General features: G+C 41.6%; 1 protein-coding gene across 4 annotated transcripts in view; it reads right to left on the minus strand.

The window, feature by feature from the left end:
* SEMA5A (semaphorin 5A) overlaps positions 1 to 26,680 on the minus strand; it is a 486,740-nt gene that overhangs the window by 338,627 nt on the left and 121,433 nt on the right. For 3 of the 4 annotated variants that reach the window (XM_067730359.1, XM_067730362.1, XM_067730361.1), the window contains exon 2: positions 17,741 to 17,835. The gene's annotated coding sequence lies outside the window, so the exon portion shown is untranslated. Of the gene's footprint in view, positions 1 to 17,740; positions 17,836 to 22,922; positions 22,990 to 26,680 lie in introns of all 4 variants that reach the window. The other variant, XM_067730360.1, reaches the window with a different exon arrangement.

Raw genomic sequence — 26,680 nt, forward strand, 5'->3', positions numbered from 1 at the left:
ACATGTTCTGCAATGCTAGAGTTTGCATCAGGTCTCTGATTCAGCGCAAAGATACAGACTGTGAAATCTTCCGTTGTTAGAAAACATTCTTCTTGGGAACACAGTTGAGAAAGCTGAGCAACAACAAAATAATATTTAAAAAGAAATGTGTGTCCTTTCAAAGTCAGCTTTAACCTGTGCTCGCTCAGCTCAATAAAATCCATGGGTCTCAGGGGTAACATCAAAAAAACTCACTTTGACACTCCAAGTATACATTTTACTCTAATCGTTGTGTTGTTTTGGAGGGTTGTCAGTTAAAATAAGGGAGGCAAATGAAATGATGGTAGAGGGTCATCAGATCATAGATTAACTCTCCAAGCTCTTAGAAAAACTTACTCTTAATTTCTTCAACCTTCAGTTGGGGGGTTGAATTTTATTTGTTTCACCCTTTCCACTCTAAAATCCATAAATGACGGAGAAAAGCGTTGAGATTTGGAGATGGGGGAAGTCAGGGAAGGTAGGGGTTAACCAGTGGCAGCGTTGGTCCACTCTAACCCATTTCTGATCACTGGTAACTACGAGGTGAGCCCCTAAGTCATTATTCATCAAAAGCAGGCCCCGCACTACCCAGCAACTAGATGCAGGCGAGCCTCCCAGGGCCCCGAGGCGGGGGAGAGCAGACACTGTTAGCTGCAGGTCTTGCCCGCCTCCTTCCCCAGGCAGGACTGCCTCGCCCGTGTACTGGCTGGAAGCTGTTGGCCCAAGGTCAGGAATACTGTCAAAGGCAACAGGAAAATTGCAGTGTATCGAGTCCAAGCCCTGGCCTTCACAGACGTATGGCTACACGAATACACACAACGTTTTCAGGACTTAGATTTGTCCTGCTTCTAATTTAGAAGAGTGCGTTCAGATCAATAACTCAAAACCAAGGGCGATTTTACTCCCTCCACCTGGGAACATCTGGGAATGTCTGGAGACAATTTGGACTGTCACAACCAGGGGATGCTACTGGCATCTAGTGAGTACAGGTTGGGGATGCTGATAAATTTCCTATAATGAACAGGAAAGCTCCCCATAAGAAGAAACTATCCTACCCAAAGTAGCGCCAAGGTTGACAAACTGCTCCAGCCTAAACCAAGAAACAAAACCCCCTGCAATTTAGGGAGCACTGTGCCCTGTGATGAGAGAAGGACTTGGTATGACCAACTACCAGTCGTAATGATCAGATCCCCTCCATGACTGCAATGAAAGCCTTGCCGTTTGCTCACAATTCCTGTCCCAACAGGAAAGCTCCTTATCCCCTGCGTGTGACACGTATTCTCCACAGCTCACAAGCTGTAAGCTATGGAAAACTATAAGCTCCTTACCACTGAAACTTTTCTCAGCTGCTAAAATCGGAAGGCTGCTACAGTCATTGGACAACTTCCTAATTATATTTTATATCCTATACAGATTCTCTTTTTATTCTGCCATGTAACAAATGAGAGGCAATTTATAGCAAGCATTTCAACTCTCTGCTATATTATTTTAAGATGCTGCTGCTTTTACATTTTACCCCAAAGAAGTCCCACTAGAATATAAAAACCAGTTGGACACAATTCATGAACAATTGTTTTTCAAAGGACATTTTTTTCAACGTTATAAGCTGTAACTTCTAATTAAATATTTGATTCCACTGGATTGTATAGGCAGAATGTATTTATTGTTTCTACTTAATGAACATCATTTGCTTTGATAAAACATTTTTTAATCTCTCACGTAAATCTACATTTATTTAAGCCCTGAATGGGATCTCAGTTTGTGCATTTTTCTTTTCAACTACCCACACCCATCTGACCCCAGTTATTCCTTGGCACTGCCTACAACCTGCAAAGTAGGAACCGACTATTACTTCTTACAGTTTTCAAAGTTAAGAGGAATAAGAATGATCCTGAAGGTTCAGCCCACCTGATTCCATAACTGCATTCCTGTCTCTGGAGACATTTTTCCTTCACTTCTGTGCTGTATCTTTATTGCCACAGATACTCAGATCCACATGACCCTGGCCTATCAGTCATTCTGTTTGATAATTTCATTTTACCATTTATTAAAGCCCTCCTGTCTTAGTCAGCTTGGGCTGCTATAACACATTACCAGAGACTGGGTGGCTTTTTTTTTTTTTTTTTTTTTTTTTAGACTAGGTGGCTTTAAGAGCTAATATTTATTTTCACAGCTTTGGAGGCTAGGAAGTCCAAGACCAAGACGTTAGCAGCTTTGGTGTCTGGTAAGAACCCTCTTCCTAGTTCACAAAGGCTGTTTTCCTGCAGTGCCCAACACTGCACAGAAAGAGAAGTGGGTGGGGGAAAGAAAGGGGGGAGGGGGAAGCAGTCTCATGCCTTTTCTATAAGGGCACTAATCCCATTCATGAGGGCTCCACCCTCAGGATCGAATCACCTCCCAAATGCCCCACTCCTGACATCATCACATTGGGATTAGAAATTTAACATGAACTTCAGAGGGACGCTACCATTCAGTCCATAGCACCTTTTATATGAAAGATGGAGCAAAATTAGGGCACATGCTCCATTTTCCAAGTTCTTTTCCTCGGTAGGAACAGCACTGGACTTCAGTCCACAATGATCAGACGCCCTCCTGTGATTCCAGTCAAAGCCTTGCCATTTGCTCGAAATCCCTGCCACCCAACAGGAGTGTTCTTTATCCTCTGCATGTGACAACTGCCCTCCCTAGATGACAAATACTGAGGGCATGCTAAATGGCAAGATCCTTAAGATCAGGAACTCTGATATCTGTCTTTATACACAGAGAGCAACAAACTTGTCCTAAATACGCTCCTGTTGTTGATAAGGACGAGTAACGGGGTTTACTCTACTTGAAACACCCTGGTGCTGAGAGGGGCTCAGGTGGCCAACCAGCTGAGCATCTTAACCATTTAGAACAAAGTAAAGCACAAATAGAACATGTCTTGGCCAGACTGTGTGCCTCATTTAGGAAGTAAAGGCAGAGGCAGAGGAAGGGTGGTACAAAATCATGATCACGGTCATGCTCAGTGAGGGAAACCTGCACCTCTGAGCTGAGGATCAAAGGGGACAAGGTGATGACGGACTTTGGATGCTGACTTCCTAGCTACCTTGTCTCCTGGGTACAGCTGGGCAAGCTTTGTGATGCTGTAGGTGCCCAAGAAGTCGTAGCCCATGGACGGACCCGATAGCGTCTTGACAGCGGGGATAGCGCTCGAGGCCTCAGGACTTCCCTGGGGGTCCAGTGGTTAGGACTCTGTGCTTCCACTGCGGGGGGGGGGAAGGGTTCAATCCCTGGTTGGGGAACTAGGAACCCACATGCCACGTAGCGTGGCCAAAATAACAAAAACAAACAAAAAACAGGCGGCCTCAGCTTTCCTGGGGTCTGCATCGATGCACAAGTGCACAGCAGATTTAAATGTTTATAAATGACAACCACATGACTTCTGTTTATTAATCTGGGGAGCGTTTCACTTTCCTCAAGAACCCATGTATGTCAAGATACAGCAAAGCCCAACTAAATCAACATATAACCAGTAAAAACAAATCAAGTTTTCAGAAGGGCAAATTAAGAACAACTTTTGTTTGTCTGTGGTGTCACATAGAGAAAAGTTACAACTAAGCAGACACTCTTTGATGTGCATCCTCAAAGCCCTACTAGTACATCTGCAGCCAAACCCCTGGCTTCAGGACGTGCTCTGCTGGGCCCCTGGCTACCATATTGGTTCCAGATGGAGTTCAAATACTGGAGGGGAGTTTGCCCAAGGGCAGCACCGCTGCATTTCTCCTTGGTGTTATTTGCTGGTACGTGTGCTCACATGGCACTAGAGTGAACGATCATGAACCAAGCACAGTGCACTGGACATTTTCCAAAAGTGGACCAGAGAGTCTACTGAAACTCATGGGGATGCCCTCCTTTGTCACTGGCTCACATGTATGTCACCATGCACGATACATATTGTCACTGTGCATCTTTCTCTCCCCCACCCCCTTGCCAGTTTCCCTTCTTTTAAGTAATAACAGCAGCATTCACACACAGAGCAGTGCAGGAGGCTGTATGAGGTTCAACCTTTCTGTTTATGCAGCACCTCTTGATAAAAAGTTACACCATTATAATTTACCTGAACTATAATATTTGTCACTACCCAGAATACCCAAGAGAATTATGGTATTTGAACACATAGAAAGGGAAAAGGAGACCCAGGAAGCATTTTTGACTTGACCAGGTTACTCATGTGCTGGAGAGAAGGGGAAATATTAAATATCTGACATTAAATACCTAAGAGAAGACTTAGGATTTCTAATGCGCTGCTGGTGAATGTTTGCCTTCTATGAAGGGAACTTTCAAAGGAGAATGAGGGCTTCCCTGGTGGCGCAGTGGTTGAGAGTCCGCCTGCCGATGCAGGGGACACGGATTCGTGCCCCGGTCCGGGGAGATCCCACATACCGCGGAGCGGCTGGGCCCGTCAGCCATGGCTGCTGAGCCTGTGCGTCCGGAGCCTGTGCTCTGCAACGGGAGAGGCCACAACAGTGAGAGGCCTGCGTACCGCAAAAAAAAAAAACAAAAAAGGAGAATGAAGGCTATGAAAAGACAGTGAGAAAGGATTCCTGACATAAGGAAGCAATGGCTGGGGGGTGAAGAAGAGCCTACACCCCTTATAGGAATTATTTTAAGCACCTCGCTGATGATCTTACTTATAACCAGACCTCATCTATAACCAGAGCAACAGGATTAGTGTCCATGTCCCCACATTCCCCAGTCTTCATACTTCTGCAAGCTTAATGCCTACTGTAGGGCCATTTCTCAGAAGCTGCTTCTCCCCCTACCCACAGAGCCATCCTTAGCAGTCTGGTGGATACCCATCTAGATCTTTCCCCATGTTCACCTATCACACACAAACATGGTACACAGACTTGGGGGATGAATGTCTTTCTGCTTTATAACATGAGATCTACTTTTCTCACTGATTAGGAAAATCTCTCCATGTTAACCAGGAGTGATTTAAATTAGTCTTTACATTAGGCTGCATCATATCATAGGCATTCTTATAATATAATTGATACATAATATATAATCAGTTGATACATACTCAATATTTGGGGTAGTTTTTATAGATTTTGGGGGGCAAAGGAGAGCACTGAAAACAAAGGTACTATAGACACCAAATGTACATACCCTTATACATGTATGCTGGTGTTTTCATTTTTATACTCTACATTCCCAGGAGTGGTAGCGCTGCCTCAAAGAATGTGTACTTTTTAAATAAGAATTGTCAGACTGCTTTCCCCAAAATATAAACAATTCACATTTCCCTCAGGAATGGGTGAGAGTCCCCTTTTATTAGCATCCTTACTACCAGCAGCAAGTGTTTTCTTCTCTTTTTCTTTTCTTTTTTTTTTGTTAGTTGGAAGTGGATGGAACATTATTTCACCTACTTACTGGACATCAGAATTTACTCATATGTGAATTGCCTATTCATATCTTTGCCCATTTTCTTGTGGGCTGTTTGAATTGTTCTTATCAATTTACATAGCTTTTTGTATATTAGAGATATTAACCTTAAGGCCATAGTATGATTTACAAATATTGTCTGTATGTGATACTCAACTTGTTAGATTGTTTACATTATCTTGTAGCATAGATAATTTTTTTAAATGGCAACCAAATTACATTCTAGTCCTTCAGTTGCCAAAAAAACAAGAGGAAATCAGCAGAAAATTCCCAGTCTGCAACTGCTAAAATTAAGACTTCAAAAACCCACTGAAACATAAACTTGGAAAGGATCCAGTATAAATAAAATGACATGTCCAAAAGTGCACTCTTCACCATTGGCACAAACGTCATTTTTCCCCTTCCCTGGCTGAGAAGAATGTGACTACCCACACAGTAGATAATGTGGCTGGTCCTGCCTGCCCCTTGGGGTGGATGTTACTAAATGTAGCGCTATTTGTAATTCTTAAATCTGGGCAGATTGTTTGTTTGGGAGTTTTCAGCTACAAATACTACTCTGTGCTATCCAGAGGATGGACTTTTTTTTTTTTTATCAGAACAGATACATGGTATGTTTAGCTCAGAAACTATCTCCAGCATTGGGAGAATCAGGAATCCCAAAAGTAAAGCAGTGTAGCTGTGTATGAAATGGGGTGAATCAGAGGGAGAAACCTCTCTGTCTCTTTAAAAAAGGTATGTGGCATCAGGGTTTTTCTCTACTTTAGAGATAAAGAAACGAGAAGGCTAGCGTGAGGTACAGTCCACCAGAGAACCGGTTCCTGACATTTTCATTGAGAGTTTGTTTTCCAGCTCTGTCATCTCCCAGAATTTTGCAACTAATCAAGTCCCAGCCTTTTTCGTTAGGTGGCAAAGTGGGAGAGAAATACATTTATCATTTTAGCTGATCCTTGCAAGCATCTTTTAGTGTTCTTGGGTTGTTTCATCTTGTTGCATTTTTATCGGACTCTCATTGGTATCAACATTAAAGATGCTGTATATTGTTTCTAATCCCAAAAACTGTGGAATAAAATCAGTCTTAAAAAGGATATGAAATGACACACTGGAAAAAAAGTAACTTAATCTTTAGTTCAGCTCATCAGTTTTAACAAGTGCTTGATCACTGTGCCTTACAAATTATGGGTGTCCTTTTCACAACGGTCTCTGTGTGGACTCTGGACGCTCAAACCCATGACTTCTCAACATACCACTCTGTATCCTGGCTTACAGCAGAACACATCCGTCTCGGGGAATCTTCATGGCCAGTGTGAAATCTTATTTTCACTAACTAGGAAAAATGACAGTCCTCAACTTCACATTCATCGGCTCAATGCATTTCTCTTTGACAGAAATCAAAATTCTAAGCCACTGATAAAATTCTGGTGGCATCCTAAGATTTGTATCTTTCAGCCTTTTACAAAAGGTGTTAACAATGCAAGTGAGGTTAACTAGAATCCTTGCAGGGAATCAGACACTGAGTGGCTCTCTGGCCTGCATCATTATCCGCTGCATTACTATTAACAGCATGTCATAGAGTCTCTTACCCAGCACATTGCAATGTTCACAGAGATTCATTTAGTCAACAGATATGCAGATGGCTGCCAGAACTGACGTTCAGAATGTGAAATTCACTGGCAAAAACATTCCCCAGGCCTCCTAAATACTGAACTTTCACTAGCCCACGGTCCCTGGAAAAAAATATAATTACAGTAATGAAAAGAGCACGCTGAGGGATGAGAGAATAGTAGCACAAAATTTTAATTTCAGAAAGTAGCATGTTGTTAATAAAGAAAACTGGGCAGGTCGTTAAAACCCACGTCACACCTTGCCCCATGCCTCCCAAGGCTCAACTGGCAAGAGACTGTTTTTGAGAAACGGTGGGAACCAGAACTGCTGATTGGAAGAAAAAGCAAAATAAAGGCTGAAAATAAATTACATTACATCACATACAGTTGACCCTCTTATCAGCGATTTCCATATCTGCAATGCAACCAACCACAGATCAATCTGGGGAAACTGAGGACCAACTGTGTTCACTGCACTCCACCATTTAATATAAGGGACTTGAGCATCGTCGGATTTGGGTATCCGGGAGGTCCCAGAACTAATCCCCTGCAGGTACCAAGGGACTACTCTACTTCACTGTAAGGATATGACCTTATTTCCCATAACCAGAATGGCCTTTTAGGTTACAACAGTGAAGAATTTTGCTGCTAACACGTTGAATGAAATCCCTCAAGGGCAGAATTACCTTTGGGACTTTTTGTCCCTTTCAAGATCACTTCTGAAGTATCAAAGCACTAGTACGTCAAGCGGAATATTGTGAAGTGCTCTCCAAGGGATACCAGCCCCCTGCTCAAAGCCTCCAACACCCACGGTTCTGCCTGAGGTGCCCTTTTACTCGCTACAGTCTCTCCTGGGTGAAAGGACTGGACTTGAAATACTGTCAAATATGGAGGTGACTCCACAATACTGATCTCTGGTCCCAATCATCCCCAGACAGTCCAGACTCACATATATGACTGCTTATTCTCTCTGACCTTCAACCCCAGTTTTATATGACCCTAGGATAATCCCTGACTTTCCTTCCAAAATCTACACAAGTCCCCAGAACTTCTGTCTCAGTAAATGGTCCACAATCCAACAACCTACTCAAACCTAAAGCTTACTATGGCTCCTAATTTTTCTTCCCCTCTCCCCCAGTGCCCAAGCCACCAGAGTACCTCTGACCCTGCTTCTAGAAACGTGCCACATCCATCCAGTTTCTCCACCAAAACCCTAGACAGTACCACCACCATGCCTCGCCCGGTCCCCTGTGATGGCCAGCTAGCTGGTCGTCCTTCTTCCCCTCTTGCTGCTCTACAATCCATTTTCTCCATGGCGACCACGAAAATTTAAATGACAATTTAAAAATGCAAATAAATCCTGTCCCACTGCTACTTCAGCAAAGGTTTCCCAATGCCCATAATAAATATCGAGGTGTCCTGTCCTGTCATACAAAGTGCTATGCACCCTAACACTTGCCCATCTCTTGCTCTCCATTCACACCACTCTCCCCTTCCCCACTGCACACAGGTGGCCCAAAGTTGCCCCCTAGTCACTGCCTATCACGTGACCCTATCTGGATTCTCGCATTGTACTTACCACTATATGTTACTATTAGCGTTTATAATCTAACTCTCCCCCAAAACATACATTCCATGAGAAGTAGGAGGCTTCATATTAGCCAGTATATCATCAATACCTAAAAGAGTTCCTACCCTGTGTGTACTCAATAAAGATCTGTTTGGAGAGAGCAGGTGGGTGGACACAGGTTATTTCTCCTTGTCACTTTCCTTGCAATTTTCAAGAAAATGGTTAGTGTGTTACAACAATAATAGAAACACAATTTCCAACCTGACATTAATTGGGATGCCCCTGATGACCCCCGTGTACAGGAAGAGATGCTTCAGAGGCACCATGTGTTTATACAGATGTTTTATCCATGATGGATTTTTGTTTAAGATTAACCACCAATCATGTGTTTTCTGCAAGGAAATTACACAGGGAGAGTGGGTTCCAACCCTCAAAATACTTGCTGCCTCAGTGAAATAAAACCAAGATACTATGTGCAGAAACCTATAGCTGCTTTTAAATAACATTTAGGATAGGTGGGTCTATTGCTTTATAATTCTTCTCTGTAATAGTCTGCCATGGGAGCTCCCTTGGTGACCATTATAAAATAAAGGGGGTAAAACACACTGTGGATTCAAAAGTTATAAATTATTCACTGGGGTCGGCGTCCAAGTAACCTCTAAATTACCTTAGCAAGTTTCTTAACCTCTCCATGCCTTGGTTTACTCATTTCTAAACTGTGGATAATATTAGAACCTGCTGTGTATGGTTGCTGAGAAGATGAAACGATATAAATAAAGCAGTTATACCAGTGCCTGGGATGTAGGGTGTGCTCAAATAACTTTAGCCACTGGTATGAATTATTGCTAAGTTAGTACCAGTGGTTTATAACATGTTCCATATTATGAAATGCTGGAGAACCTCTATCAAATTTCTATTATCATTTCCACATTACAAGGGGCTGTTCAATGACCTCCTCTTTTTAACTGGTCCAAGTCCTTCAGACCCAAACATGCAGGCAGGTGGAGGTGACATAGAATATTTACACTCCACACTTTCTACGCTCGGGGAACTGGCCTGCATTCAGAAAAAGAAGAACCTACTCCAAATCAATAGTCTTCACAAAACCATGCACCTGTGGTTAGAAATGTTAGCTGTAGGTATCTCTGACCAGTCAGGATTTGCTTAAGAAAACAAAAATGACCTTGCAAATGCTCTTCCATAAAGACAAAACTTGAACCAGAAAATAACAGTCAAAGTTAGAGTATACGTGACACTTAACATTATAACCACAGAACAAAGTTAGACCATCATAATTCACTTTTCTTATTATTGCTATTATTATGACATCCCAGAAAAAACTTCTAAGACCTTGACACCACCCTAATTCCATCTGGATTATGAAATAATCTTAGAAGAGCATAAAAGCACATAAAATAGAAAGCTGCAAAAGAAATGTAATCAGCTCCTAGAAATACAGCAGTGGAATGATCAAGTTAGCATATAACTACATATCAAATAGAGTTAAGAAGGAATTCCAGAAAAAAAAGAGAAAAGTCATAGTTGGGAGCAAAGAACTAGATTTGCCTACTAAAAATATGCTTGTTTCAGTGAAGATATTTCAGAATGAGCATTTGTACGGGAAACACGTGGTCATTCCATGCTTCACTGATGTTGTTCCTTCTTCTTTGGGTCCTACTGTGTGCCTGGCCTGTGGAAGCTTCCTACCTGCTGGTCACAGCTCAGCTCAGAACATGTGTATGTGTTCAGGGATGGGTGATAAAAATGGTGGCCAGCGGTCCACACCATCCAATGAAAACCATTGTGTGTATATGTGTATGTGCATGTGCTTGTAGCACCAAGTCAGTGAAAGATCATTTAAAAGGTGCTGCACAGCTGTGGATCCTTCAGCAGCTATCAATTAACTTATCAGAAACTCATAATTAAGCCATAAAGCTGGGCTTTAGTACACTGTTTTAGACATTTATTTCATTGATTGTATTCCTGCCTTAGTGACCTTCATGAGCTCAAGGCTAGTACTATCTGTGCCTTTATCTACAAACCTATATATCTATCAACATATCTGTATCTATTTATATCTATCTCTCTATCTACCTACCTATCTGTCTATAGATATACATATTCAACTGACTCAGAGTTGTGCTCCCAGCATAGCAGGGACTCTGTAAAGGCACATCAGTGCTGTTGTTTGAACATGCACATCCCTGATATCTGCTTTACAGGAAATACGACTTCAGAGTTCTGAGCCTGGTCAGCCCCATAACCTAAGAGTCATGCTACTCTGTGCTATTTTTACATTTAATAATACGTACTCCTTGAAGACAGATACATATGAAATTCCAGTGCAATACTAAGAGTGCGTGTGAACACTCAATTTAAGAAAAGTTAAATGTCAGTAAGAAGCAGACACCTGATCCTACTGCATGGTGGAGGGGGCCATTGGTCTTGGTCTATGTGATACTAGACTACTGCCAACTTCTCCTCTAGTTATCTTCTCGACTCATAGACAAGCATCAGGGAGAAACAGACTCCGGAAGGATTGTGCAGTCTTTCCTCTCTAAGAAGTACTATGAATGATGTGCACTTACACTAGAAAGCAGCAAACACTCTGGAAAAACAGTGGAATGAATGGCCTCAGCTGGACAATATGGGGACAGTCCATAATGGCTACCACAAATCTAATTATTTAATTATTGCAAAATCATGAAATAAGCATCTTAAATCAAACATAGCATAATCAGAAGGCTGGAGGAGCACATTCTTATCACACTCTTAAGGACCATTACAGTAAATCATGTTTTACAAAATTTCGGTTGGAATCACTTCACTAAATAACACGTACGTATTCAGTGCTTATTGTGTGTTGAGTATGGGGAAGATGAACACAATCAAGTCAAGGGTTTCCTGGTCTGAAAAGGAAAGACTGAGTGTTTACAAGGAACAGTACAATGAATCCAACTTTAAATTACCATTGTAGGGACATGCCCAGGAACGTGGGGACACAAAGGATGTGCCACGTAATTTATCTAGCCATGGATACAGAAGATAAGGGTCTATAGAGGAGGTGACATGTGAATTGAGAATCGGTGAACAAGTAAGTACCCACCTGCTGGACAATATGGGGAAAATTATACCAAATACACTAAACTCTGGTTGGGGGTAGAGGGTGAATAATCCCATTCCTTCCTCTTGCAGACAATCTCATGTACTTCCAGTTCTGTATCCTAATTAGAAATAGGGTTTTTCTTATCCAGTTTGAAAAATCCCAAAAGATCCATCCATCCATCTACCCAACCAATAAACATTGACAGCTTTTATGTCTCAGGCCATTCGCTATGCCTGAAGATAGAGCAATGATCAAATAAGGCAAAAATCCCTGCCCTCATGGAGCCTACATTATGGGTAGGGCAGAACTTATTCAAATGGTGAGGATGGCGGGGGAAGAGGTGAAGTCAAGGCACTGAACCCTTCGGACTCCAGTAGGGAAGGGAGATGAGCAGTTGAGGTAAATGGCCAGAGATGTGGAGTGACACCAGGGAATGGTGGTGTCCTGAAGCCAGATGGAGCAAGTGCTTCAAGGAGCTGAGAAGGAGGGATTATACTGTACAAACGCTGCTGACACTGTCACGTGTGATGCTGCCTGCACGTCGACCACTGGATGTAGCAACATAGCAGGATTGATGGAAGGACTGTGTGGTCCAAGTGGGTTCCAGAGGAAGTGGACACACAGGAATTGAGGATAATAATTACAAACAAATGCTTTCAAGGAATTTTTCTGTACAGAGAAGAGAATTAGGTCATAGCTGGAGGGGAAATTCAAGCCAACACTTCATTTATTTTTAATGGTTTAATGTTTGCATTCCTATTGGAAAGATCCAACAGAGCTGGGAAAATAAAAACTGATGATGCAAGAAAGAAAGGGTCTTTGAGTAGAAGAGAAGGAATGGGATCTTGGTGTCCAAGCTGGAGTCTTGGCCTCAAGTAGAACTGTTCAGAGTGGCCACCAGGTGGGATGTGTGATTGGCCAGTTGGGGCAAGAGCCTCACCATCACTGTAGCAAGGATGTGACTTTCTATGGAAGGAGGAAGAAGAGCTCTCAAAGGCTGTGAAGCTGTGAGCAGGGCGGTCACCTCCCCCCATGCCCCCCAAAAATTCTGAGCAATGATAAACAATTTAGATACACCCACCTAATTCCTCAACGCTGGAAGTGGAAGATCTGATCACTATTTTGAGACATTGTTATACGAGAATATGCTGGTATTTACTTCCCAGAACCTCCTGACCATCTCTCCAACCTTTGCTTTTTCTGCTTTGGTTTAACCAAGAGTGGTTACTGCCCAAGCTTTAGGCAAAAGCAAATGAAACAAAATGACTCTGCTCCCTTTGTGGCCTGGGAAGCTAAAACAGACACAAACACACATGAAAACCGCATGAAAGGCCCCAGTGGATAAAACATGAACTGATTAGGTTTGTAACCCTGCAGCTATAGAAGCCTCTCCAACACTCTGATCTGGAGACCACAAGGCAGGAAAACCTCAAGTCCCCTGAAATCCAAAAATCCAAACATGGGGTCATTTTTATGCCCTTTGGAGATTTCTGCCAAAAAAATATCTTACGCACAGTTTAATCAAGGGGGCAGTATCCTCACACACACACACACATAAAGCTTCAAATCCAAGCAATTAAGCCCACACACCTCTGCCCCTCAAATCGGTGTCTGAGAATGAACAGTACACATATGCCATTCCCAGCCCGACTTAAACACAAAACGAAGGAAAGAACATGGATTCTGAACTTCACCACACATCTGTGACTCACAAATATGTATAGTAGTCACAAAGCCGGGACAATAACACACTTGGCAGTTACTCCCCTAAACAAGCAATTAAAAAAGGCCAAAATTCCAACAGGGAAGAGAACAGGAGAGAAAGCAAGGTTTCCCCAGCTCCCTAACGGGAACTCCAATGCCTCCTCGTGTGGATAATGGAAGCAGACAATTCTCCTGTCCATGGACTTAGCTAATGTGGAGTGAGATGCACACAACAAAACAGATCAGATCTGCATGGGGCCTCTCCAGATCGCCTCATGGAGATTTTCCATCCGGCTGACTAGGCAATGGGACAAGAATAATAAGATGTGGAGGCCACAGCTTTAGGATTCCAGACTTTATTGAGAATGACAGGCTAAATCTTGATCCCCAAATACAACCACGCAGTGTGTTTAAGCAACAGCTTACCTTGCATCAATAATATACATAGAAATGCATTGCAAATACCACAAAATAGAATTCCTATCAGCACAGCAGCACCACCTGAAACAATGACAGCAAAACTCAGAATTTTACAGCCAACAAATCTAGAAAACTAAGGAAAGATGGAGACTTGAGTTGGGGTTCAATCTTTCCAGGTTCACGTCATCTCAGAAAGAGAAATCTAGCTAATTCTCTATCTTTTGGAACTTATAAACTATGAAACCATTATGGTAGGCACATGAAAATTAATAATGAAATTAATATTTTAGGTAAGTGCTTTAAAAGTCAACAAGTGAAGACATCAACCAATACACATGAGATTCAACCAGTGTTGCCTTGGTCTTTCAGAACCCCACAGAACATTTAATGCAAACACCAAAAGTTAGGAACAGAAATGAAACAAGAGGAAAAACACTGAGATATGACTTAATACTGCTCAGCATAATGAGTTAAGTTCTATTAAATAAAAAATGTGAAATACAGTTGTTAAAAAAATAGGTAAAATGCAAAAGTTAACCATTCCCTGACCAAAAGAGGAAAGTAAAAGAATGAAAGAATTTCAGTTGTCTGGGTGTAAACTTGGTCTCTATTTGTAGGATGAAGCAATGTGTCATTGAGATCTCTCATTCCTACAAATATTTTGATTGTCTGAACATATTCCTTAGATTAACATTGTCAGATAACTTTTGTCAGAGAGCTAAAAGAGAGGCACAATAAAACTATGAGAATTACAAAAAATGATAGCTATTCTTAAATAACTGAACTCTTCCCTGAATGAAAGAATTGAATATTTTTAATAACATCAGAAGAAAGTAAAGGAAAATTTTTATTAAATTTCTAAGCACTGGTGAAACAATTATGAAGGAACTATTTGGTAACACTAAAATAAACTTCTTTAAACTTAAAAGGATAAAGCTAACAAGCAAATAGAGTGGGGGGAAATGACAACAAAGGGTTAATATTCTTTTTTTTTTTTTTGCGGTAAGCAGGCCTCTCACTGTTGTGGCCTCTCCCGTTGCGGAGCACAGGCTCTGGACGCGCGCAGGCTCAGCGGCCATGGCTCACAGACCCAGCCGCTCCGCGGCATGTGGGATCTTCCCAGACCGGGGCACAAACCCGTGTCCCCTGCATCGGCAGGCAGACTCTCAACCACTGCACCACCAGGGAAGCCCACGGTTAATATTCTTAAAAATAAATTCTGTTAATATCTGTAAGGAAATGCTGAATCTCAAGAACTAAATGGGTATAAAATAAGGACTAACAATTCTTTCACACATGTAAGTTCCCTTTCTACTTTCTCTCTGTCTCCCCCTTCTCAAAAAATGGCTAATTATCACAAAAAGTTTTTACAAATCTACCAAATACCATAATGACTAAACAATAGAACATATAAAAGGAAGCAATACTATTAAATTGATTAAAAAATTAATGATGATAGTAAGGTTTTAGCAAAACAAACTCTCTAACATATTATTGGTGAAGTATAAAGGTCTAGGACACTTCTGCAAAGCCTACTGGCAATCTGATTAAAACTCACTGGCTCTGAAATAGCAAAGCAACTACAGCTATTCTGACTTAATGAATTAACCTTCAATTTTAAAAAAAAGCTTTATAATAGTAGCTGATATCATGAAGCATCTACCTTATGCTCCAAAATTTCTACTCTTCATAAGGTAGTGATAGTGTGAGGTGTAAAAAACCAGAAAGCAGCAGTGGAATCCAGGTGTCTGCTACACTCCCCTTGTCATGATCCTTTCACATTGTCTATGATTTTTGTTAACTGAAAATAATATATACCTCCAGCAAAGAAGAAGCAGTTAAATTACATTATACTGTCTTTACATGATAGAATATTATGATGCATTAAAATGAGATTTATTAACAATTTTCAATAAGATGATATAGGCAAAATTTTATGTCTAGTGTTATTTCAACTCTGTAAAACATTCACAAAAGACTACATTAACTGACAGCAGTGATTGTCTTTGGTGGAGGCATTATGGGTGAATTTTCCCCTTCTTTTACATAATTTCCATAAGTAGCATTCACTATTTTAATCCTTTTTTTCATATTTTTAAACTGCAAAACTACAACATTCCTGAGAAAACTTTAGATAGTGAATATATGGCTCGTAAAGGGCAAACACCCTCAACCCCAGAGATAATCTACTGAGAGTTTGGTATGTACTGGTCTATGTTCTAGCAGACTTTGTAGCACACAGGCACTTGTGTGCAGAGACGGGGTGTGTGTGTGTGTTTAAGATGAATGGGATTATATTGAATATATTATTCTGCAACCTGCTTTTTCCAGTTAATAAGGTACCATACACAGCTTTCCAATACTTTTATCATCTGAATTTTACTTTTTATATCATTGCCATTAAAGTGAAGAACACTTTTCCGTTACGTGTGGAACAAGTACCAAGGGACGAGGGGCTCTGGAAAAAGGCACATCTTCAAAAGTGATCCTACATCAGGCTCACGGGCTTGCTACAACTACTTATTTCTATGAAAGAATAGGACAGGTCCCTGCTTAAACTCCTTCAAGAAACACAAATTAATTGGCTTTGCTTTACCCGTCTTGCTAGATGATAAGCAGTGAGATAGAGAGTCAAACAAGCCTTGAGGTGTCAGAAGTATCCTTTTGTAAGAAAAAGTTAAACAGAAAAAGTTAAACAAAAAACAAACCCACTTCATCTGATGTATGTGGCCAAGGGTATGGCCATGATTTAAGTATGTCAATCTTGTTCAAACTTGACTCTTGTAAACATCTGCTTTGGCTCAGAATAAAAGATGAAGATTTGATACCAGAACACTTCTGTGCAACATAATTATAAGACAGCCCAAGATAATTGCATCTTTGCCCTAATATGTATAAGTAGCAGCATGTATAAGGCTACAAAATAAAAATGTCACATTTAGAAATTATATGGAGACCAAAATAGGAAATGCTATCTGAACTTATTTTGTAAATGAGCTATACATTCTGGATTACCAAAATATTCTTGATCAGGCCCTGTTTTGAGCAGAGCTATAGTCTAGGTGCTTGGACTTAGGCTAATACGCTAGAGGCAGGCCGACCGTGGAAAGCATTGGGACACCAAATGCACTCATTCCAAGGAGTAGGTTTCTGCAGCTACAGTAGACTTCATTAAAAGTGGGTTATGAATAAATTCTGAGCATCCAAGCTAAATTTTGTTAAAGGACTCATACCTACTGGCCACTAAAACACTCTCACTCTCTGCACTGGGATCTTTGAGCACTGCATGTAGACCAGGGCTCAGTGAACTACAGCCTGTGGGGCAAATCCAGCTCAGCTTGACAACAGTCTTTGTAAATAAGTTCTACTGGAACACAGCTACGTTTGCTCATTTACATATATCACCTGTGGCTGCTTTAGGCTACAACACAGAGCTGAGTTGGTGTAACAGAGATGATATGGCCAGCAAATCCTAAAATGTTTACTACCTCACCGTTTTCAGAAAAAGTTGACCATCTCCTGATATAGACTGCTGTTTGAAAAACTGATTTCTCACTATTTATTGTGAGCTTTTCTTTAAGGACCTGAGTATTTCCAGTACAGAATAGAAGTGTGTCTGTCCTTATTCTCAGGAGCCATTTTTTGTGCTAAGAGGTAGTACTGGGTTAGGGCTTAGAACATAGGTTCACATCACAGCTCTGCCTCTGACCGCTTGTCAGATTTTGAGCTGATTACTTAACTTCTCTGTGCTTTCACTTTCTTTCTGGAGGCCTGCTCATTCATTCACTGCCATTTTTAACAGCAGATATAATTGATGCTCATCAACCATCACAGTACCTCAATCTATACAACTGTTGGCTTCTTCATTTCCCACTGGAGCGTCCGACTTACCAAGGAGGGAAGGGATGGAGTGTTTCCTTGATCATGTATCACACAAAGGATCCACAGTCGCTCAGGCAGGGCAGCCCAACTCTCACATACCAGTGCTTCAAAAAAGAAAAGAAAAAAAAACAGAGATTCTATTAACCCGTTTTAAAAGAGGCCATGGTCACTTTTTGTCGATTCTGGAAAGTTCCATGAATGCCTTGCACAGCCAGCTGCTTTGGCAAGGCTTAGCACAGAACAACAGAACAACTTGGAAATCACAAATGTGACAGCCCTTGCCTCGCATCCCATGCACCAATGGACTTCTTTCTTCAGAAAAGAAGAAATAAAAATTCAAATATTGTTAATACATGAGAACAAATCTCATGAAACTAATAAAAGGACCATCATTCCACACCTGTTTGAATTACTTTTAGCAGTTTGAACATCAAATTCAGACAGATGGTGTGAATCTACCCATTTTATGATGGCTCTTCCATTCTGTTTTGGGGAATATATTGTACCTTAAGTAATGCATTTCAAAAATAGGAGATAAAAGCAGAAGGTATAGAATAAACTATACTAGATTTTGAGCTTGTATTTTTATTTACATATTAATTTGTTTGATGCACAATATGATAACCTTATTTTAAAAAGGAATTGTAAACCGTGAAAATAATTCACTTTACTAAAACCACGTAAAGTTATCCAATCTGCTCATTCAATTTAACATACAAAAATCCTGAAAACTTGATATCGGAATGTGATGAAAAACTACCACAAAGCACCAGCCTCCCTAGAACCATGTACGCCAGAAATTGAAGAAATGGGTTACTTTCCATTTCATATTCAAAAAAGAAATGTGTCCATTACTATTTAGTGATGCCTGTCACTTCATATATTACAATTTGGGGGCTCATGCTTTTTCTGTTGTCCTAGTTCATGTAGTGTCTTTCTACTCTCTTCAGTCCGCAGTTTCTGGCTGCCATAAACCTCAAACACACTGATGTTGCCTATCCCAACACAAACACTTGAGTAGCAGCTGAGGATGATGATGAGAAAAGGGGGAGAAGTTCCCAGAACATTCTGGAACATTCTGGCTAACCCTCTATGCCATGATTCCTACACTGTCTACTTAGTAATAATCTAAAGGTCATCTGCCTGCAGAAGATCAACTGAATTACATCTGGAAATTTAAAAGATTTTCTATCTGCTGAAATGCCATTTGAAAGTCCTGAGGTTCAGAGGTGAGAGGGCAGTGGCTGGGTGACAATGTCTCTCTATGAGGCTCCTGGCCTCCATGAGGTGCCTTTGGTAAGTTCATGGGAAGCAAGTGGGTGATCCAACATATTCAGAACTTATTCAGAACTGCCCGGGAAGGCGCCCACAGCCCAGGCGCATTCATGCACTGCAGCATCACTGATCCCTATGAGGTCCCAGCTGAGTCTTTGAAAGTCTGTGACTTCATACTTTGGAAAGGAGGAGGTGCAGATGCAAATCCTTGAGGCCAAAAGAGGAGTAAGGGAGCTCTCCCCAAGGTAAGAAGGCATACTCAGCCCAGGAAAAATTCCTAGGAGCAGCCAATTCCTTTCTCACAACACCAATAATATCTCCTTTGGGTGTGGCAACAAATATGTTAGTTGGGGCTTCTTTATTAAACAGCATGCTTGAATACAACAACTTCCGCTCTTGAGCCCTGAAATCTATTTTACAATTAGTACTAAAATTTCTTTGTATTTGTTTATCTCTTAATCAAAATTTAACTAATAAAGTTGGACAGGTCCACCGGTTACTGCCATGAATACCCAGCAATTCCTACAGACTCCCATGTGTCAGAATTAAATTAAAAACAGGGCTGCTAATTAGGTCTGGAGGCTAAGCGCCCCCATCCTCCCTCAGTGAGATCATAAATTAGCGGATGTCGCCTCTCAGCTAGGACATCCAAGAGTCACGCCTACAGAGAATGGCCAGCCTCTTAAACGGCAAAGGACACAGAGGCCAAAGAACACATTGGAAGAATCCAGAAGCACTGACACAACCCCACGACAAATACCACAGGAAGAGAACATCCCTGCTGAATCCAGGCAGGGACAGCCTGCAACCTGGACAGCCAGACACTCCAGGCCCAAACTTCAGACTTCAAAAGCGAGTCCCTTTCTTGTGAAAAGGCGACACTCAAGGCACAGAATGCCCATAGAGAGTTCACACAGCTTGGGGGACAGCAGGACTCCCTTTAGAGTCTGAACTCTAAACCAGAAGCTAGTTCCAGCGGCAGGATCCAGGGACATACACCCTGGAAGGCTGTAACTATGCCTGTAGTTACATCAAAGGCGAAAAGCGTATTTTACCATCCTGGCCCATGACAGCCAAGCAAACAGCATCAGGACCTTCTACTATGGAGGGTAAACCCTTGCCTGGGTAGGCATGCCACCCTCTAAAGGAATATATACCATTCAACATGACACCCACGTGTTTTAAGCAGTGTAGGGTCGGGAGCGGAAACCACAGCAACAAAGCAGTGACCTTGAATAGGCTAAGCTGAAGTCACAGACATTGGCCCCTCCAGGTCTGGAAGCTGAGCTCTCTCATCCTCTCCCAGTGAGGTCATAAATTAGCCGATGTATAAACCGTAAATCACTGCCGTATTTTCCCGAAAACTGAGGGAAATTTCAAAAGGTTAAGAAGCTACAAAGCCCGTGAGGGTCATCTCAGACTGAGTTGGAATATTTTAAAGTGGATATTTAACTCCCCATTAAATAAGAAACTGCTTATGTTTTATTAATATATATAAATGTCCCCATTTGACTCGATTCCATATTACCCTTACTATTTTCTCTTTTACTTAATATCAGCTTTAGTAGAAACAATTCCTGTGTCCTCTGCCTCATGATTCTCGATTAGAGCCTCACCACGGCAAAAGAGCCGCCATCAGCAATGTGCGGACCAGCTGGGGAGCGCGCAAGGCCAGTCCATCTGAAAGGCCACTCCCACGCACAGCTAAGTTGTAAGAAGGCTCAAAGGAGCAGCTCCAAGGAGCTAATAGACTAGAAAAGCAGACAATGAGGGCACATTAACATGAAAAAGAGAGGAGACTTCATCCAAAGGAAGGGGGTGTCATGGAAGCCTCAGTAGAACGCCAGGATGAGAGTGGTATTTAGGAGAATCAATATGGCAGCTCTGAAGAGAATAGACAAGAATGGGAGGAACCACGGGCGAGAAGCTGCCACAAGAGAACTGTAAATTTTAAAATATTTTTTAAAAGACTATAAATCATAGCCCATTTTTGCAAAACATTAGCTGTATAGGAACATCAGTCTAGAAACTCAGTGTGGACCCATGAGGAATGAATGTCTTTGAAATTAAGACAATAACAAACTCTGAGAATCAGAATCTTCTCACTAGGAATGAAGATACAAAATAAGTAAAGGATATTATTGTTTCCTCCCTCGTCCAACACCACTCAGAGGTGAACGAGGAGTTGAAGAAAATGGGTTGACTGTCTCTGTACACGCCATGCCGCTCCCCTTCCTGACACGGTCCCTAACTTCGCAGTCCTGCGTGACGTCACCTCTGACAGTCTCTGCCGTTCCCTTTCAAACACGTGTGCGTCGCTGGATGGTGCTTGGAGAAATCAACAGCAGACACTGAGGGTATAGAAAGATGCTGCCTGAAAGTAAGGCAGGCTCCTGTGGGCTGGGAGGGTCATCAGAAACCCCCAGGCATCCAGAAAAAGAAAAGTGCTGGCAACAGGAACAGGGAAAGGGGCAGGAAAGCAAAAATGGTAGAGAGGAGAAGGGGAAGAGGGAGAGAGGAAAGGAGGACACTTAGAAAAGCAAGGAGGGGAAAGAGAAGCAAATCCACAAGCAGCAGCCTGCAGAGACATTGGGGTGCTCTGAAAGGTGCAGACTTCTAAGGACATAAGTGATCACGGGCAGGCTGGGCTCCAGGCAAGAGGGACGAGGGCAGAGCCTCTGCTCCTAAGTTCCCAAGCAAAAATCCCAGCATTCCAGAAAACAACGTGAAGATTGAAGATGAAAAGCCAAACGCACATAAAGCTTGAGGTGATGAACAAAGCATCTGGTAAAGGCAGCGGTCTGTACGGGGCCCTTCTGAGCGTGCTCTGGGGAGCGGCCACCTGCCCCTCCCCTCCAGGCAGATGGTGGCTGGTGTCAGGAGCTGGTCCACAGGGCCAGATCTCCCCAGATATCTTTACACTTAAGATGGGGTCAGGATTCACATTTTCAAAAGTGTTTTGTTTTTAAGACAGGTCTGTTGTTTGTTCAATATCCCCATCCAAACTTTGAACATTATTTGACATTATGATGTATAAATGCTGAAAGCAGCGTTAGAAAAGTGATGAGGTGGCCCAACTCTTAGGGTTTTTTTCTTTTTGGAAAGGTGTTCCTTCACCTCGAGGTTTGCCCGCACTGGCCAGTGTTATGGAATCTGTGCTGCACCCCAGTCAAATTCTGTTTGCAAGCAGTGTCTGAATCAGGTAGCATTCCATAGGGACAACATCAGTGCAAATAGCTGTGGCTTTAGAAGGTTAGAGATCTTGCACAAACATGCATGATACAACAAACGTACGGGGAGAAAAAAACACATTTAAAATCTTCACAGTTGTAACTACACAACAATATTGTATCTGAAAAAGCAAAATGGATGTTTTGCCTTACTTCCCACATCAGTATACACGGCCAATCAGACAGTTTCCTGCGTCACAGTTGGGTTGAGGATGTATCAAAGAATGGCATACATAATGCCACCATTGCGTGTAAAAGTCCTGTCCTCAAAGAATTCACCCTTTGGCTTTCCCCAAATCAGAAATCATCTCTTCAATAACCAACTAATTCATTTCTATACAAATAATGCCACATATTGATCAAGATCACTTAGTAAAAAAAATCTCTTTGATAATTATCTCACCTACATTTAGAAAAGACAAGTACCAAACGTCACCATTTCCCTTCTTTAAATTTCTGGCTGTCTTAGGGTCAGAGTAGGAACCCCTGGAGACCAGCCCCAGCAATGGCCGAGGCTTCAAGGACAGTGTGTCCTCACGTGGGGACACAGGACCTCACATCTGGGTCATTTCATGACACAATCATCTGGCTCTGAGACCAGCAGAGGTAAACCCTACTTCCCTGAGCAGAAGAGACACTTCTGACAGTCGTATCCAAAGAGCAAGATGCACAAGGAAAAGACATACCCTTCCTGCTTGGAGCCTTCCCACACAGATCTGCGCCGAGACCCTTCTCTCCATGAGACAGTCGTCACTGTGAAATGCGATGGTTTAGAAATATTAGACACAGCTGAGAGCTACAGAAAAGGGAGGCGGAAATTGGGGATTTCACTTCTCAAAGCGTTGACTAATCCTAACAACATATGGGAAGAAAAAACCCAATTGTTTTCCATCTCGTCTTCCTGCAGCTCATCCTTTGGTGAGTATTTAAATCTGGTAGGAATTGCTGACCCTGGAACAAATATATTGTCTCAGTAACTGACTCAAAGCTTGTGTAAAAAACTCTATTCCTCTGTTCCCACACCAGACAATAAGATACGTTCTGAGCTGCCAGGAGGCATGGGAGCAGAGAGAAAGAAAGAGCAAAAAATGACAACTTTATTCAAGCAAACAAGTTGCCTAAAACTAAGCGACTGCTCAAAATGAGCAACTTCTAAGATCGGCTCTCTAAGGACACCAACGTCCCCGAATGGTGACTACTTTCTTCTTTCTGCCGCCATGTGCCTAGTTTTCAAAGGACAGACTCACTTTTCATGCAGGCAGTTTTGAAGCTCTTGCACAAGTGGTTAATTTGCATGGGCAGTTGGCCTCTCAGCTTTCATTTTGACAGCTAAATTGATCCGTCCTTTGTAGACTAGAATATCATTACCCAGAAAGAGAAGGCTGTCGGAGGCTTTTTGAAAAATCTGGTCTCTCAATTCCTACTTATTCGGAACAACACACTCAACAAGACTACCCTGTAAGCAGTAGCTTGCCCACACAAAAGAGATTCAAGATTCAACTTGGGCTCGAAATTCAAGATTTAATTCTAAGATCAAGATTTAACTCAAAAAGTTACTTAACTACTGTTGCTACTTCTGTTAAAGCAAACAGGACGGGCTTGGGTTCTTAAATCAGCCCTTTGGTCATTACATAGGAAGAAGGAAATGCCTGCCACAGATTAAAGTCACAACTGACACCAAAACCTTCTCAGGACGAAGCTGAGCTAAGGCAGACAAAGGTCTCAGGCAAGAGCATGAAGGAGAAGACGGTTTTTACCCCTGGAAAGATGGCAGACTGTGAAATTCACAATGAACTGTTACTGAAACGGCAATAGGGTAAATCACTCAAAAAATATTTTCCTAAAAAAAGAACAGATAGAAGAAGTCTTTTGGAACTTTCCAGCTACAAAGGATGCTCTCTCTCCAATTCAGTAGAGAGAAACATAAAGACATTCTCCTTTAACACAGTAAGCACAATCAGATTAGTACAAACCCATACAAGCCAATCCAATATGCATGCTGGGCTGTGTCAGCTCTGGGTTCTCCACGTCTTCATTTATTTTATGTGCTCAGACTCTAATGCTGCTGTTTTACATGGGATACAGCAACCTGGGCCAAGCAAATCGTGTTTTGATTTAACAGTGAAACTATGCCCTTGTTTTTTGGCTTAAATCCAGCAAATGCACTGAAATCATTTCAGAACGTTCATATCTCCAAAGGCATGAAGAATAATGGACATTTAGTAGCTATATCAATTTACATTACCACCAACAGTGCAAGAGTGTTCCCTTTTCTCCACACCCTCTCCAGCATTTATTGTTTCTAGATTTTTTGATGATGGCCATTCTGACCAGTGTGAGATGATATCTCATTGTAGTTTCGATTTGCATTTCTCTAATGATTAATGATGTTGAGCATTCTTTCATGTGTTTGTTGGCAATCTGTATATCTTCTTTGGAGAAATGTCTCTTTAGGTCTTCTGCCAATTTTTGGATTGGGTTGTTTGTTTTTTTGTTATTGAGCTGCATAAGCTGCTTGTAAATTTTGGAAATTAATCCTCTGTCAGTTGCTTCATTTGCAAATATTTTCTCCCATTCTGAGGGTTGTCTTTTCGTCTTGTTTATGGTTTCCTTTGCTGTGCAAAAGCTTTTAAGTTTCATTAGGTCCCATTTGTTTATTTTTGTTTTTATTTCCATTTCTTTTGGAGGTGGGTCAAAAAGGATCTTGCTGTGATTCATGTCATAGAGTGTTCTGCCTGTGTTTTCCTCTAAGAGTTTGGTGGTGTCTGACCTTACATTTAGGTCTTTAATCCATTTTGAGTTTATTTTTGTGTATGGTGTTAGGGAGTGTTCGAATTTCATTCTTTTACATGTATCTGTCCAGTTTTCCCTGCACCACTTATTGAAGAGGCTGTCTTTTCTACATTGTATGTTCTTGCCTCCTTTGTTGTAAATTAGGTGACCATATGTGCATGGGTTTATCCCTGGGCTTTCTATCCTGTTCCACTGATCTATATTTCTGTTTTTGTTCCAGTACCATACTGTCTTGATTACTGTAGCTTTGTAGTATAGTCTGAAGTCAGGGAGCCTGATTCTTCCAGCTCCATTTTTCAGGAGAACAGTATGGAGTTTCCTTAAAAAAGTAAAAATAGAACTACCATACAACCCAGCAATCCCACTACTGGGCATATACCCTGAGAAAACCATAATTCAAAAAGAGTCATGTACCAAAATGTTCATTGCAGCTCTATTTACAATAGCCAGGACATGGAAGCAACCACATATATATAATGGAATATTAGTCAGCCATAAAAGGAAAAGAAATTGAGTTATTTGTAGTGAGGTGGATGGACCTAGAGTCTGTCATACAGAATGAAGTAAGTCAGAAAGAGAAAAACAAATACAGTATGCTAACACATATATATGGAATCTAAGAAAAAAAAGGTCATGAAGAACCTAGGGGTAAGACGGGAATAAAGACACAGACCTACTAGAGAATAGACTTGAGGATATGGGGAGGAGGAAGGGTAAGCTGGGACAAAGTGAGAGAGAGGCATGGACATATATACACTATCAAACGTAAAATAGATAGCTAGTGGGAAGCAGCCGCATAGCACAGGGATATCAGCTCGGTGCTTTGTGACCACCTAGAGGGCTGGGATAGGGAGGGTGGGAGGGAGGGAGATGCAAGAGGGAAGAGATATGGGAACATATGTATATGTATAACTGATTCACTCTGTTATAAAGCAGAAAGTAACACACCACTATAAAGCAATTATACTCCAATAAAGATGTTAAAAAAAAAAAAAGAATAATGGACATTTAAAACCTGCTGAAATCAGTCCCAATGACCTGTTGGGTCTTCCATTGTCCAAGGTGGGCTCCAAGACTAAGGAAGAAGACAACTCCTTTCTTCATTACTGCGAGAGGCCAAGTTGCTCAGAGATGCATTTGTTTCATGCTTTTGAGGCTACAGCAGGATTAACACTCTATGAATCCCTGGGTGTGTTGCATAACCCAAAATCTACTTGTGTTCTATTTGCCAGCCTCTCAATATAAATTAGTGATAAAAATAAGAAATAGGCTACTCTGTATTGAACCAGATGGTGTCTAACTTTCCTATAAACATGGCTGTGTTTAGAGTGTTTACACATGTAGGGGACTAGAAAGATTTTCATTTCTTTACATTTGGCAATGAGTCATGTCACCCGTTTCAGCACAAACTGTACTGAAACTTCTTCCCCAGGAAGAACCAGCATAGCTTCACTAATGTTTAAAAACAACCATGTCAGCTGCCTTAGATTAGTCATGAAGCCGTTCTTCACATCCTGCAGCCTCCAGCAAGGACAAGATCTGATCAAATCGGACTCACTAAATGGAACCAGAAGGCCGGGCGCGTCCTGATGCAAACCTGCTGTAGAAAAGACACTCTTTTTTGTATGAATCAAAGATGCTTTCTCCATTT

The sequence above is a fragment of the Pseudorca crassidens genome, chromosome 3, assembly GCF_039906515.1.
Source record: "Pseudorca crassidens isolate mPseCra1 chromosome 3, mPseCra1.hap1, whole genome shotgun sequence".
NCBI classification, from domain to species: domain Eukaryota; kingdom Metazoa; phylum Chordata; class Mammalia; order Artiodactyla; family Delphinidae; genus Pseudorca; species Pseudorca crassidens.